This window comes from Scatophagus argus, chromosome 15 (genome assembly GCF_020382885.2).
Source record: "Scatophagus argus isolate fScaArg1 chromosome 15, fScaArg1.pri, whole genome shotgun sequence".
Lineage (NCBI taxonomy): Eukaryota > Metazoa > Chordata > Actinopteri > Scatophagidae > Scatophagus > Scatophagus argus.
Window position 1 is genome coordinate 1,171,039 of NC_058507.1, and position 16,312 is coordinate 1,187,350.

General features: G+C 47.2%; 1 protein-coding gene across 1 annotated transcript in view; it reads right to left on the reverse strand.

Moving 5' to 3' along the window:
- The window catches only part of LOC124072110 (neuronal PAS domain-containing protein 3), a 209,946-nt gene that overhangs the window by 185,689 nt on the left and 7,945 nt on the right, over nucleotides 1-16,312 (reverse strand). The window lies entirely within an intron of this gene.

Sequence of the window (16,312 nt, forward strand, 5' to 3'; positions counted from 1 at the left end):
CTTTGATTTCTGAAGGGGAAAAAAAAAACTTTCCGCAATTTACAATTTCAGCATTTCTGTTTTTAACGAGCGTCCGCTAAGCTGCGAGATAGAAATGCAAATTCACCTCGACGGGCTGAGGAGCCACGCTGAAAAATTAATGGAATCTCCCTTTAATTTGGCCGACCGCAGAAAACCAGTAAACAGAGAGAGACAGACGGGCTGGAGGGGGTGGAAACGTGGACAAAGTTTGTGATCAGGCCTACAGGAAGTCTGCGGCGACGTTTATGGCGTTTCTGTCGTCTCTTTTGTGTCCACATCGTCTCGTTTCTGGCTTGGTTGAGGACCAGGAGGACATCTTCTCCATTCGTCTTACTGTTCTCAAACAAAAGCAACAGGCCTCAGCACTTCCTGTCTGCAGCTCGAAGCTCATTGGCTGAAGACACCTCACAAAAGTAAGGTTTCATCGATTTAAATGCACGCTCGGGCCATTTGACCGTGAACGAGTGACTGAGCGTCTCACCGCAGCTTTTAACCGAGCAAAGCGAATGAAAAGGAGCAGCAGGTCGGCGTGTAAACTCCAAACCATCAAGGTCAGTCAGGACGCCAAACGCTGGCGTCGCCCGATAACCACAGACATGTTGAAACTTTCCTTTTTACGTGTTCAAACTGAATGTTTCTTTACATTTCACTTTACTGCTCTGACAACACAAAAAGGTTTAATCATGTGGTTTGGGTTCAGAAAAGATCTCGTCTTGTCTAAACTTAATGACACAAACGAAATGTACAACGCGTTGGCAGTAACGCACAAAGCTGACATCTTATTGGACAGTGACATACTTTCTTTACTTTTTCGGTTGTGTAGCGATTTAGATTTGGACTAAAGTGTTGACATCCTCCTCAGTGAAGGCCTGTTCACACTGAGCACAACACTGTTGAATTCATCACCAAACTGTATTACTGTGTGTGTGTGTGTGTGTGTGTGTGTGTGTGTGTGTGTGTGTGTGTGTGTGTGCGCACGTGTGTGTGCGTGTCCCAGACAATTAAGTACGGCTTCACAGTGATTGATACTAGCTTGGCTTTCAATTTGTTCCACTACAGAGCGTCACCTCCCCACCACCACGCTGACCTCTCTCACACACACACACACACACACACACACACACACCCTCTTTAATTCCACCCTCCACCTGCCTCACGCGCCGCAGTCAGACATTAACGGCCCCATTGTGAAAATATTTGTAATGATTTGTTAGTCTGGTTTGAGTGATCAAACTCAATTAGAAGATCAGGTCAAAAACAAAGCTGCTCCGTTTAATTCCTGAGGATCTTTGGGAGATGAAAAGGTTTTCACCCAGCAGCGACGGTGAAACTGCAAAGACAAATTTCCATTTGTCGGTTTTTTTCCTGCTCACATGAAAGGCTGCTGCAGCGTTGGATCCAGAGTTGATCTTAATCTTGCACAGAAAGCAGTTCTTAAAACAGAAAACGGAAACATCAGCCGGAAATTAGGGGGCTTCTGTTTGAGCTCACAAACATTTCATATTTTATTCATGAGACGTTCGGATCATCTGATGTTCTCTGCGGACCCGAGAGTTGGTTTGTTGTCGGGTCTGTTCCTTCAGTGTTTCGTTCACGTAGCGAACACCAAACCGTGAAGTCGCCTCAGACTCTGCTGTTGAAACATCTGTCCACTTTCGTGTGTCTTTAACACAGGTTAGAGGGAGGAACATACATGTGCAGCAACCTCTGGGGACGTGGACTTCACGGTGCATTCAGGTGCACCCTAGAAATTCAGAAAACTACGATCCAGTGGCCATGAAGGCCATTTAAATCTGGAAGTTTTCTATTTGGTGAACAGGAAATTCTTGGTTTATCCTCACGGGAGGAAAACACAGACTGGAACCAAATTCCAGCCACAAGGGGCAGCAATGAGTCCACTCATTACTTCAACACAAACTTGGTAAACATTTCATCTGAGGCTACCAACACTGGCTGAAACAACAAAATCAAACCACATGAGCTCGTCTGCCGCGTGTTTGGTGAAGCTTTGATGATGACCTTTTGGCCACTCGATTGCTGTAATGCTGACTGACTCCTGTTTTATTCTCACTCAACACAACTTTTTCACACCCGTGTTGTTTTTCAAAGCCTCCAGAGTTCAGATGTCGCAGCTGCAGGACAAACAAACCGGAGAAGCAAACACTGCAGAGCTACAAATTCAATAACTTTATTGGAATTCACGGTGCGGCGATGAGGAGGCGTTCAGGTGTCTCAGATAAGGTCACAAAGACACAATGAGGATTCACGGCGAGTGTGTGAGTGTGTGTCGATATGTGTGCATGTGTGGCCAGGACATAATGGCTGAAATCATTTAATGACAAGGGCTGTGTGTGTGTGTGTGTGTGTGTGTGTGTGTGTGTGTGTGTGTGTGTGTGTGTGTGTGTGTGTGGAGGGAGGGCAGGAGTCAAGTGGGTGAATAAGTGCAGACATCAATAACTGAATGAAATTAAAACGCAGCAGATCCGTCATGGAGGAACAACGACGACACCGAAGCGGCGGCGGCGGCGCTGACCGGCCTGAAGGTCACGTGACGGAGACACTCGTGTCTGACTGGGTGTTGGTTCGAGTCCTAACGGCCCTGCCCTGCACAGCCTCGTCTCACAGGACGCTTTTGTAGAAATGAAATCAGCTTTTTGTGGACGAGAGAAGAAACAGAAACGTCGTCTTTCTTCTGCCTGCTTGTTCATGTTTTTGTCTTTATATTTAAGTTCAAAGTGAGTGAAATTAAACTTTTAATCTAGAACTGAGCTACACACACACGGCAACACGTTTGCATCTGTGTTTTTCAGTTTGATTCGGCCAACTGAATGTGCTGCTGCCTGCAGCGATTTGCATTTCACTGGAAAAATACACCAAGTTAAACCAGGCTGCAACTTAACTGCCTGAATCACGACACATAAAAACTTAAATATGAACAAGACACAGAAAGTAATCAGTAATATAGTACTCTACGCACTACAGTAAAGTCATACATTAATCTGTGTGTGTGTGTGAGAGAGAGAGAGAGAGTGTGAGTGTGTGTGTGTGTCAGCTCTTTGAAGAGCCCTCATCTCTGATCAGCATGAGGTTGAGTCTTCTCCCAAATGTCACATGTACCGCTCAGCAGGTCACCATTCACACGCAGACGCTCGCACACGCATGCACACGCACACGCACACACACACACACACACACACACACACACACACACACACACGCACAGTTTGAGACGCGGCAGCAGAGAAGACGTGAACGGACGAGGCAGATGTGTGGGGAAGAGTGCAGGAAGGCTGGAGGTGTGGAACTATGAAAGAAGATGATGAGATTTGGTTTGACGAGTTACATAAAAAATATGAACACAAACAAAAGCATAACTGAAGCATAACAAAAGGTATACAAATACTAATAACAATAAAGGTAAAATAAGTACGTAAACTGCTTGATTGAAAATACTAAAACAATGAAGTAAAAGAACATAAAACAAAGCTTTGAAGCCAGCGCGAACAAGAAGATAAAAATGAAATTCAGACAGCTGACATTTCCATGACAACGGAGCAAAGTCCATCAGCTGATGAAGTCATGTGACTGACAGCTGCTGAATGGCGACTGAATTACTAATTCTTCACAATTAAAGAGAATGTGGACCATAAAAATGTGAGTAAAGTTTGAAATCATTCATATCGAGGTTGTTGGTACGTCTCTCGCCTGACTGACTTCCTGTCTGTGGGCCCACTGCTTCCTGTGAAGACTCACAGACAAAATGTTTTGATTTTTTAAAAACATTCAGTGATTCCCTCAAATAGTTTTGAATCAAACTGACAGCAGCAAATGGAGCATCTGTTATGGGACTACTTTCAGTGGCGGATGAATCCACGTTTGGTGCTAGGGTGAGTATTCAGGGCAGGAGAATGATGTGTTTTCTCAAATACATCATTTATCCGTCTCGCTGAGGTGTCCTCCCCCTCCTCCCCTCCTCCCCCTCCTCCCTGTCTGACAGAGAATAATCAATAGTCATTTCACCCTCAGGTCTCCTTCCTGCCTACAGGGGCAAAACAGGTGACTGCAGCGGGAGCAAAGAGGAGACGAGAGGAGGTAATGAGAGCAGAGGAGAGGAGATGAGACGGACAGGGAGGAGGAGGAGGAGGAGGAGGAGGAGGAGGTGGAGGAGGAGGAGGTGGAGAAGGAGAAACAATGGCTTTTTCTTATGATGAAAACTTACAAAACACAAACAAGCATCAACGGAGAGAAAAAGAATCATCATCATCATCACGCTACACACACACACACACACACACACACACACACACACACAGCCTGTGAGGGCTCCCCGTGTGTATTTAGACTTTTATTATGCTTAGTATTTCTGTATGTCTTTGATTTCTTTGTATCAATAAGAATTGGATGTTGGTGTCACTGTGACTGACCAGAGACTTTTGGGTTTCTTGCGGTTTGGCCTGTGGACAAACACGTCACGGCTCTTAAAGGTTAAACGGGATATTCTGAACATTAATATACAACAGAAGACGATTTGCTCTGCATCTCGTCGCCTGTTGGTGCGTGTGAATCCGTCTCTGAAGTGAATTCACATCAAGCTGTCCACACAGACAGCAGAGTCCCAGTGGAGGGAGACGTCTTATATAACTCTGCTCTGAGAACAAAAACCGTCTCTGCGCCACCAAACCTTTGGCTTCAGTTTGTTTCACTGCAGCGAGAACTTACGGGCTGCCGTCGAACTGCCTGAGCGACACCTCTGGAACTACAAAGGTCATCTTCTTCTACCGACTCTGATGGATTTTTCAACCGGAACTCATCCTCTTATCCATCCCTCCATCATGCCTCCATCCCCCTCCGGCCATTAACTCCTGAACCCGGGCAGGCCACAGAGGATGGAGGGGTCAGGGGCGAGAAAGAAGGGAGAGACGTGCGTGTGCAGTGAGAGAAAGAAAGGGATGGAAAAGAAAAAACTGGGAGAGAGAAACCACAATGAAGAGCCACGACAAGAGAAGAAGAAAGAGAGTGCAAATAATACAAAAGCAGTAAGAGTAAAACTGAGGAGAGACACAGTGTGTGTGTGTGTGTGTGTTTAACCAATCTAAGGTGTAGTATAATTGAAGTGTGTGTTTTCAAGGACAGGTAGATATTGGTCCTGAGGTGGGAAGCTGCACAGTCAGCAGCTCTGAGCTGATTACATCCTCCTCTGCCGACAAGAGCAGAGAAAAGAGGAGAGGAGTAATACACCAGGATGGAAAGGAGAGAATATCAAAAAGAGGAGAGGTAAGACGAGGAGGCGAGGTCGAGGAGGAGGAGGAGGAGGAGAGCCTGTTGGTGTTAGAGGAAGATTTTCTGATTGTAATTAAATGCGTTAAAACCTTCCAGTCCGGCTGCAGGTTTGTTTCCTGTCAGGCGAAACGCGTCCTGCTGATGACTCCTCGACGTTAACGTATCCGAGGAGCTAAATTAAACAAATGTAAACTGGGGCTTGCAGATTCTGCTCCTCAAGCAAGAAGACATCAAAGTCGTGCTGACGTTTGTGTTAAAACGCCGCTCGCCAGGACGTCTTGAGGGACAGTAAGTTCAGAGAAGGTCCTGGACCCTGTGTTTCATAGCACGGCTGCTAAGAGGCAACAGGAAATACAGGAACACCTGAAATAACTTCTTCCAGCTGACACACTTTATAGCCTGACAACAACTGTATCTTTGGAGGAAATCACAGCCACTTTCGGCAGTGATCGTCCAGGCATCGCCAGCATCGTCAGCACCACACAGTCGCTCAGCCAACGGCCCCAAACCCAAAGTCTCTTCATTTACAGCACATCCTGACCTTTCAGACCCTGAAACCAGCAAATGCTTAAGCGTGATCAGTTCGCGTCCGAGGACAAGGTGACACAGCAGGCCATTCGCCACAGACTCGGTCAGACTTTAGCTCATTTGTTGCTTACTGAGGCCTTCAGAAAGTCAGAGTCGTTCTTGTTTGTTCTTCAACGAACCAGTAATTTAAGTCGGAGCAAACAGACAAACAGCAAATGTTCAGAACCAAATAGGAGAAAAGCTTTCAGAGACTGCATTTAAGTTGCTCTAACTCTGCTGGTACAAAAACAGGCTAAAAAAACAGCATTTGTTTATGTAAAATCAACAAAAGGTTGTTAACGACATGTTTGTGGTCCTTTGCTGGCCCTGAAAATCGCTTCAGCGTCATTTACATTTTCATACATTTCTCCATCTGGGACAAAAGCAGAGTGTGTGTCAGAGCATTTACACATTCTCATTGGGTAACGACGAACAAACTGCTGCTGCTCAGCCTCGATTGCGGGCCGCAGACGTTTTCTATGCATTTTCTTCCCAAAGACAAATGTAAATTCAGTTTGAAAAGGAAAGCAATTTTCACTCAGACATAAACTGCAGGCACATCAGCCGACTGGTTTTTTCGCTCTCTGATAACCGTGTTTACATGCGTGTCTGGACAAAACCAATCTGGTGAAATCACAGAGGGAAGCAGGACCAAAAGCTCCACGTCTGAAACAAAACTCTGGCTGTTTGAGCGACTCGAGCTGTTTCCTAACAACACGTCAGGATCTGGCCGAGCTCAAACACTCCACAAAACCCACCAAACCACCGAGCAGCTGCCAAACCTCAGACCGGCCTCTCGCTCTTTCTGTGTCTCGCTCATCAGAATGGGGTAATGGGACATTTTATTGTGTTATTTCGCCCCTGGGGAGGAACGGGAGGAGGAACGAGGGGGGGGGACGGGAGGGCGGGAGGGGCTGTTTGGGGAGACAAAGCCAACTTTGTGCTTTGTGGTTTTTCTGTTGTTTCTGACAGTTGGCCAACACCACCACCACCACAGGCTTCCTTTCTCTCGCAGTTTTACTTTCTCAGTCTCACCGACTGCTTCGCTCTTTTTCTTCCCGCTCTTAATCTGCCCTCCTTTCTTTCTCTCAGTCTTTCCTTCCCCTTTTCATTTTGTTTTTTAGCAAAAATCACATGTAACAAAATCAGGTGGCTTCACTGTCACATATTTCTATATTTAACAATTTTTCATCAATTCAGAATTCTTCACTGGAGAATTTTTTACAGAAAATCTTAGTTTTGTTTAGTTTTAAATTAATTTAATTTAATTTATAATTTTAATTTAATAATTTAAAGGACTCATCACTAAAGCCCAGCTGAGCCTTCTGTGATATTCAGTTCATCATCTAAAACAGATTTCCATGCTAAAAAACACAGGATAAAAAGAATTTAGGACAGACTTTGCCATCAGGGTTTGTCATTCTAATAAACTGGAACTAATTTAAATTTCCAAAATTAGTTCCAAAACACTCCCGGAAAGTGTAAAATCTCAATTTGTTTTCAGAGGGTGAAGATCAGTATTGAATATTATAGAGTTAATGAGTAAATAAAAGAAGAACGTGTCCGTCTGTGAACAGTCGGTTCTTGCTTTGAGTCCAGTTTCACTGTCAGCCTGACTGCAGTCTGGTTTAAAAGGTTGGAGTTCCCACATGAAACCTGAACTGTGTGATCTGTAGGAGCAGATCCTGATTGGGGCTGAGATCCTTTTAAAAACTCGCCAGGTGAAAGGTTGCATTCAGTTGCCTAAACGTGTGTAGTACATCCAGACTTCTGAATGTCTGGGCGGCATCTCGGCCTCTTGAACTACCAACTCTGGCTGGCTGGATGTGGCTGCTGCAGTAGTGGGCCAATCACACATTGCGTTAAATCAAAAAATGTTTGTGGTGACTGGCTGTAAGCAGAACCTTTAGAACAGTCATTTCATTGCAGATCTAAGCAGAGAAAGGAGCGACTGAAAGGACCGTTTGACAGCAGAGGTTCTGACAGTAGCTGGTGCTGGCTTATTTTGGGGGATACTGCAAAGGTATCGATCAGCGAAACCCAGTCTGGATCAGGGTTTGGGTTAGAATGAGCTCTAAGTTAGAGGACCGGCGCCATCATCGCTGCACTGAATAACAATGCAGTGAAGGCAACCCCGAAGTGGATGCTGTCGCTCTGTAACAGCGGCCACTAGGGGGCGCAGTCATTAGCACGTAAACACGTGGGTCCCTTCAACTCCACCCCCCAAACATCTTACGATCCCTCCTCCCTTCTCCTCCTTGCTGTCCCCCTTTTCTCCTCTCCCTCGCGGCGGCTCAGTCAGTTTGGCTCGCTCGTCCAGGCCTCCTCTCTCCATCATCTCTCCATCATCCTCCTCTCCAGAGCCGCTGTAGTGTACTGATAATGGGAGCACTTGTGCAGTCGGCTATGAAGTCTGTCCTCCTCCTCCTCCTCTTCCTTCTACCTCCTCTCTCTCTTCCTCTCTCTCCGTCTACCTGGAAATTAATTTGGTCTCCTCCAGATGCCTATCGCCGCTGAAATGCCCCCAGAAATAGATCCACAAACAGCAGCTCAGCCAAAACGCCATCGCTGCCTGACAGCTTTTAGCAGAAATGCACACATACACGGTGCTGGGCGGAGGATGGGAGCAGATGGAGAGATGAACGGAGGGATGGATGGATGGATACAGGCAGGGAGAAAATGGGGGGAGAGAAGATGGAGGGAGGAGAAGATGAATGAATGGATGAGGAGAGAAATTAATAGATGGATTACCTGCGAAACCTGCGCACTTTATTGCCTAAACAAACCGTCCGATTTGAGATGGATTTCATTCCTCGCAGGCAGACATCAGTTTCTGTTCATTTCTATGAAAAGCAGCTCGCAGAGACGAGAAACCTGCTGCAGAGAGACAATTCATCACAATAAAAGATTTAATCACCTGTTTTTCCCCCCCATCAACGTCGGGGCAGCAGCATGTGATGGAGTTACGAGCACGAGCTGTTTAGATGTCTCGTCCTGACGGTGCATTCAAGGACACATCTGAGATTTGATTGTCGGATGCTGAAAAATACATTTTTCAGCAAGATTGTCTTCTTCAGAAACACGACCGCAAACGAGTCCAAACCGTCTGGGCTCAGAGTGACGGCACGTCGTGCAGGAAACGTCTCCTCATGAGGTGTCGCCCGTTTTCATTTTCTGAGAAAAACCAAAGTGTCCGAAGCGATAAATTCAGGATAGGATCAATTCATCCTGGTCACAGTGTTTTTAGAATGAGGTCTGGCCTCACATCCTGCTCACAGCAAAATAATTTAATCAATAATGATAATTACTGGCACAGCAGGTCTCTGCAGAAACCACCACACACTTTCAGCTCACTCAAAAATTTTCTTCTAGTTGATTTTGAGTTCAATTTTAACTTCCAACAGAATGAATGAATGTTCTCTCGTGCGATCGATTGCCTCATCCAAAAACACATGTTGACTGCAGAGGCAGCAGAAAACGCTCATGTGTGGCGCTTTGGACAACAACATGCAGGAGCTCATCTCTGCAGGCAGCAGGGGGCGCTTCAGAGCAGGTTCTGCTCTCAACACGCCACCAAAGAAAAAGGCTGGAAGAAACGTGGAGAAACGCATTAGCTTTCAAGTTCTGCATCTTACTGACGCTGAAGGTACTGCAGAGTGGATGGAAACGCTGACTATACTGGTGGTGTGTTCAGCTTTTCATTTTATGACTGCAGAAATCTTTGGGTTTTGGACTGCTGGTTTTGAAAAACGCACTCAGTGACAGCCGGCGCTCAGGAGCGTGGAAACAATGGACCGAAACATTCAAAATGTCTGCCGTGGTCATGTGACTTCCTGATAATCTGCTTTCTGGCTTAAAACAGACACAAGCATGTGGACTGATGACCAGCTGATGAAGTCTATCATTCAGGACCCGAACCAGGATTCACGCCACAAAAACTTGGCTCACCTTTAGTGACAAACGTAAAACTGTGACAGTTTGGTGTTCTGATTCAGTCATCCACCTGGAGACCAGGGGGAACATTAAAACTCTTGACTTTTAACTTGACCTCTGAATGTCATGTCCCAGAGCCAGAACATTTGCTCCCTCACTGAGGGCTTTGCATTCTTCAGAGACTCAGACCTCCATCTCTTCTGACACCTGACTGAGCAAATACAAGTCAAGCTTCAGCCTGAATCTGACATGAGCCTCGTCTCCTCCAGGAATCCGTCACAGGGACCCAAACTGGCGTACGAGCGGTAAAAAGATCGCCGGATTCTCTCTGAGAAATGTCACCCTCAGCAGGTGAGCAGGAAGGTCGAGGTGAAATCAGATAATGCGTCTCGCCCTCGACAGCCTGAATTCAACTTCCTGCCGTCAGCTCGGCGCTTCCTGCCTTCTGAGTTCAGGACAAATTAAAGGATAAAATCTCTTTGCAGCAGTGAAAGTGAAGGCTGGACAGCAGTGAAGTGTCATTTCAGCTCCATACATTCGACCTGCGACCCTCCGCCTGCTCTCTGCTCTCCAACAGCACACGTATGCAAATAGCCGGCTGTTAATCTGCTGCTCAGCGCTGACCTGAAGCCTCTGACTGCACTCAGAGCCGGCTGGGTGTTGTACTCATCTACATGTGGTGATAAACCGTCAGAACGAGATCCTTCTCAGGATCACGCTGTGGTGGATCGCACGGTGGACAGAACGCTTCAAGGACTGTGATATGACTTCACTCTGTAGAAGTTCATTTAGAAAACGTGTTAAACGAACACAAAACAACATAAATCTTCTGAAATGCTATTCTCTCTTTTAGTGATTGTGACTGCAGTATTCAAGAAAGTTTTCAAGCAAGAATATTTTCTAATAAAAAAAACAAACAAGTTCAACATAAATGGAAAAACTGCACCAAACGGTATAACAGGAGGTCATGACATTAATACGATATTTAACCGTATTAACATATAAAGTGGTACAGTTAACACCTATTCAAGTTGCAGGTCGTCTTCGGTTTTGTCTTGCAAATGAGACGTGTGGCGGTTCAGCCCAGCCGCCTGAATAAAATGTTAGCATCGCACGCTTCTGCAAACCAGGGAAACGTTAAATGTGTGAATATTCCAATATATCGAACTACTTCCAACGGAGACAGACTTTTGAGACGACGTTTCATCATTGTTAAGCAGTCGTCGGGAAACTTTGCTTCATGTTCGCACCAACAAGAGCAAATATTTTAAGCCAAACCCGATTTTTCCTAAGCAGGACACTCAGGACACACCATCATAGCTGCTGTCTGCTGGGCTGTTTTGTTTCTCTGGTGTGACCTTACCTGGCTTCATTCTATTGACAGGGGCACACGCACACACATACACACACACACACACACACACACACACACACACACACACATCTGAGTCTTTCCAGATAATTACAGGACTGCAGAAACACTGTGCCAAAGCTGCAGCATCAAAGCTCATATATCAGTTTCCAAATGTTCACGTTTATATGAACGTTTCTCAGAGCAGCAGGTGTTGAGTCGTTAAACAGCACAACGAAATGAAAGCAGTGACACGACGAGCCGGCGAGGGCCCGACGACCTCGGCGAGCTGGAACAAAATTATCTGCTGCAGCTTTTTCTTCACAACAACAGACGTTAAGTGTCAAGGTTACAAAGAGGGAAGAAAAGGCGACACCCACACAAACAACATCACCTGCTCACACCCAAGTCAAACCCCTTCAGCCTCATCGTCCTGTGAGGCTGTCGTGGTGCGTTTAAAGACACTATGATGTCATCACCGAACCATCGACACAGAGACTGCCGCTCGCTCCTGGTGTCACCTGAACACAACTGAAGAGGAAAAAATAAAAACAGAAGAGGCCAGAGCAGGCAGAGACACAGAGCTGGACTGTGTTTCTGAGACGAGTTTGCTCATCATCACCAAATCAACAGGTGAACAACAGGTGTGAAAACAAAGTTACAATAATAAAAGAGAACTAACTGTTTGAGTAGAAGAATAGAAATTATTAGTCACTGTGATTCTCCAGCACATGGAAAAAACAAGCTGCAAAACAGAAGGGAACAGAACGGAACGGAACAGAACAGAACAGAACAGAACAGAACAGAACAGAACAGAACAGAACAGAACAGAACAGAACAGAACAGAACAGAATCGGGTCTGAACAGGAACATCACTGAGTCACCTGAACACCAAACAACAGAAGACAATTCACTTTGTTCCTCAGTCAGCAGGTGAAAAAACGAAGCTCAACACGCAGGGAAGAAAACAAAACTCAAAACTGAAGAATAAAACCAAAGTCATGTGACTGCTGCTGCTGATCTCCAAATCAACAGGTGAAATAAAATCACATCCAGGATTTCCTCCAAACCAGAATCTCTCTGTCAACAGGTGACAGACAGCAGGTAGCCTGTCGGCACTACTGTGCCCAGGTGTGCCAGCAGAGTAGGACAGGAACCACACATCCACGAGTTGATCACGTGTGAGCACACAGCATGTTGACATATAGAAACACATCATCAGACACACGTCCACCTTAAATCCACCTTAACAACTCAGCAATCAGCTCCGGCGAAGCAGCCTTAAGGTCACGTCCGGGTCTGCTCGGTTTGACCTGCACAGGTAGATCCGTGCACACCCCTCCACATTAAAACTTCCTGTTAATTCCTCTGAGACACACGCGTGCGCACGCTCGCACACAAACACACACACACAGACGTTTGTCATCGATGGATGTTTTCCTCGACACTCACACACCTTGACTGCTTGAAGCGTCAACACACTGCATGGCTTGCTATCCTGGACGCGCACCACACGTGCACCCACACACGCGCACGGTTCCACACGCGGGGCAGGGAAGGCGAGACCACGCCAGGCAAAGCAAAGAGCAAAGACAGGCGTCCCCGCACAGGCAGCCAGCCGACCTGTTACCCAGCCACAAGCCTCTCCTTTTGACACACACACACAAACACACAGGCGCGCGCGCACGCGGGCACGCACACCTCCACTCTCCTCTGGAAAGGGTAACAGCGTTCCTCCTGTCACCTCCAGGCTCAGAATAAAACGCAAAGCGACGCGGAACAGCCGCTAAGCCGCCGCGGCTGCCGCTTGTGTGCAGCTGTAAACATGCAGTGAGGGAGGAGGAACAAAATCCAAGCCCCGTTACCGTTCTCTCCGCGTCGGGTCCTGCTGGATGCTCGGCTTGGTGGGCGCCATCTTCCTGCAACAATTATTTGATTGCTCACTTTCTGTTCTTCTCGCCCTTTTTTCTCTCTCCAGATTTATTTGGACGCGGAGTCGCGGCGGTGCGCTGCGCCCTGACAGCAATGCGTCATGGTCGGTGTGTTAAGACAAAGCCATGTCCGTGTGTGTGAACGTGTCAGTGTGTGTGTGTGTGTGTGTGTGTGTGAGCGTGAGTGCGTGCTCTGCGTGCTTGTCTCTCTCCTCCGCCGCCGCCGCCGCCGCCGCTCAGGAGCGTGGAAACAACGGGCGGTGGAAGCGAAGGCAACGGCCGGGCTGCAGCAGCAGCGGCATGCCGAGCGGAGTGAGGGGGAAGCCCGGGTGGATGCCTGTCAGATCCCGCTGTCTCTCCCCTCTCTTCCTCTCTGTCCCTCCGCACACACGCACAGCTTCGGTTTGGCACTACACAAGAATTTCCTGCATGCGCTCCGGAGGAGAAAAAACGCCAAACAGGCGCGTCAGATCTTTACATTCTCGCCGCCGCTGCAGCGCCTACATCCCCGTTAAAATCCCCGCGGCGGAGCGTCGCTGGGCGGTCAAAGTCTCCGCTTTTTCGGAGCATTTTGTCCTCCTCTGGCTGCTGACAGGAAAAAAAGGACAGCACATCTTCGGTATTTTCTCCAGCCCCGGCGCAACAACGCCACTCAGTTGCAGTTGGAGTCAGTTTGTGTGTGTGTGTGTGTGTGTGTTTATTTTTATGTAATTCTCCCTGTCTTCCTGTATTACAGGTTGCACCGCGGGGCTGTTATCCAATTTCTATCCAACACACACACAGAAAAAAATAACTAAATAAAAATACTAAAAAAAAAAAATCACCCATCAGCACCCGGCGTGCGCGGGGGGTGATGGGTGATTTTTTTGGATGGTTGCCCTGTGAGATGCTGCCCCCCCCCCCCCCACCAGCGTCATAATAAACACATCAAGGCAAACGTCTCACTTCAAAAATCCAGACTAACTTTTTGTCTCCGTCACGTTTCTGCTGCGTGCATGTGGACGACATGAAGCTTCAGTTTGTCATGAGCCTCTAAAGCTCAACACATCTCGAAAACATCTAATTATCCTGAGCACTTTTCACATGTCAGGCCAATAAAATTTATTTTCCTCCAGGCTTTGATGCTTGCACGGCCGCGATGGCTCATTATCCTCCAACAGAAACCACCGCCTGCTTCTTCTATCTTTTTTCCCTCAACGTTCATTTAAATTCCTCCTTTTTTTAATGTATAATTCATTGTAACCTAATCGGTGTGCTGTGTGATTAACCCCCGGGCTGCAGCCCTGGAAGCTGAAAAGCCTCCCTCTCTATTCCAATGACCTGTCAAGGTCAAAGGCATGCTGGGTATTCTCCACACAAACACGGGGTTACAGGCGGTGCTGTGGTGGAAAATAAAGACCGGAGGGGGGGGGGACCACAACCTCCAGCCGGCGATCAACGCAGTCATGTGCTCAGCGAAGGCGGCGACGTGAGCTTTGGCTTCGTTGTGTCCAGCAGTCTGACAGCAGAGGCATCGACTCGCTGCAGATTCAGTCCACCGTGACAATAAAGACAATTTCTCAAATCAAAAGTGAGCCTTAAATAAGCTCAGGCTGGTTTGTTCTGCTGATTTAGGCATGAAAAGGTGCTCGGTCATGTTCTGAAGTGATGACAAAAACCCAAAGGTCACAGCTTTGACCCCCAGCCAAACTGCTTTCATCCACCGGCTGGATTTTCTCCACCACAGGTGAAGGCTGGGGGTTAAAAACAAATACAAGCTGTGGATGTTTTCGGGCTTTTGTCACTGCAGCGAAGCCGTCATTTTTGCTCTCCGCTCGCCTCACGACTGATTTTATTCTTCTGGCCTCGCGCAGGTCGAAACAAGCGCCGGCTCGGGTTGTTCCCAACGAGGTCTCGCTGCTCCTTCTCTCTCCGGCTCAGCTCTGCTTACTGAGAGCAGTCAATCGGAGGCGACGTGGATAATGGAGCGTAATGTATAAACATATTAGCTGCCAGCTGTTTGCTGGGGGAAATGTTACGTATGGAGAGAAGGCAGAGAGGGAAGAGGGAAGAGCGGCAGGCCGACGGCGGGCTGACGAACACCCAAAGACTTTTTAAAAAACATCACGTCCTCATGAGTTAGTGAAACACAGACACAAATGATCAAACCTTTGTTCATCATTTGAGCCTGTGGGGGCCTCGAAGGGCCAACACGACAACACGCTTAAACCGCAGCAGGTTTGACATGAGGAGAAACGATGAGAGAACGTGTCAAAGCAGCACGCCAACCCTCGCCTTCCACACATGGACACAAACATAAGGTTGTGTCCTGTATGGGGGTGTCCAGAAGCCCTGCTTTAAATAACAATACGGCCCTTATCCTCCTCGCATTTGTTGCTCCAGAGGGCTGAGACGCTCTCAGAGCTCTCCGAGAGGCCCCGGCTTTGATTTATGTCCCGTTTGCTGCTCACAGATTTTAGACTTTAGCTGCACTCCATAATGCCGAGAGTTTTTCGGGTAATAAGGCGAGAGCGTGCGAGTGTGTGGGGTGTGTTTTGGCTCCCCCACAGCTCCAGATGATTAGAAAAAACAACCCTACCGAGCGGCCGGACGGAGAGGCAATCATTTGGATTCAGAGCGGAGGGGAAATAAGGAAAAAGCAGAGGGACGGATGGCGTGGGTTGTCTGAAGGAAGAAGCTGAAATCCACGCGGCACGTTTGTCTTTTTCTGCTGAAATAACTCGGTGGTCTGTTTCCTCTGAATTGGCAGAAGCTCATCACTGAATTAGCTGGACTTCACTAAATCACTGCAGCCTGACTCCTGTGCCGCTTCATCCCCGTCCTTCACAAACACACAACTCGCCCTGAAACATAAAAATAATCCCAAAACAAACTGCAGATATTGAATTTAATCCTCTTGTGAGGCACAAAAGTCACCAGATTCTCCTTTTTTTCCTGTGGGGGAAGACGGAGGAAAAGGCCACATTTTTGAAGCGTTTATCCGAACAGACTCTGAGTCCAGTTTAACACAGAATGATGCACCTGCAATCGAGGGTTTGGAGCTTTTCTTTGGCTTTAAATGCCAGCTGATATGTCACTGAAAGATATCTAAAAAAAAATCTTCATAAAATATCAAACCCAAAAGTGCCCACTGAGTTAAAAATGCCCAAGTGTGTGTGAACACAAAGCTGTGATGAGATGGGAGGTCATCATACAGAAGATATTAAAGGTGGATAAAATACTAATCTGC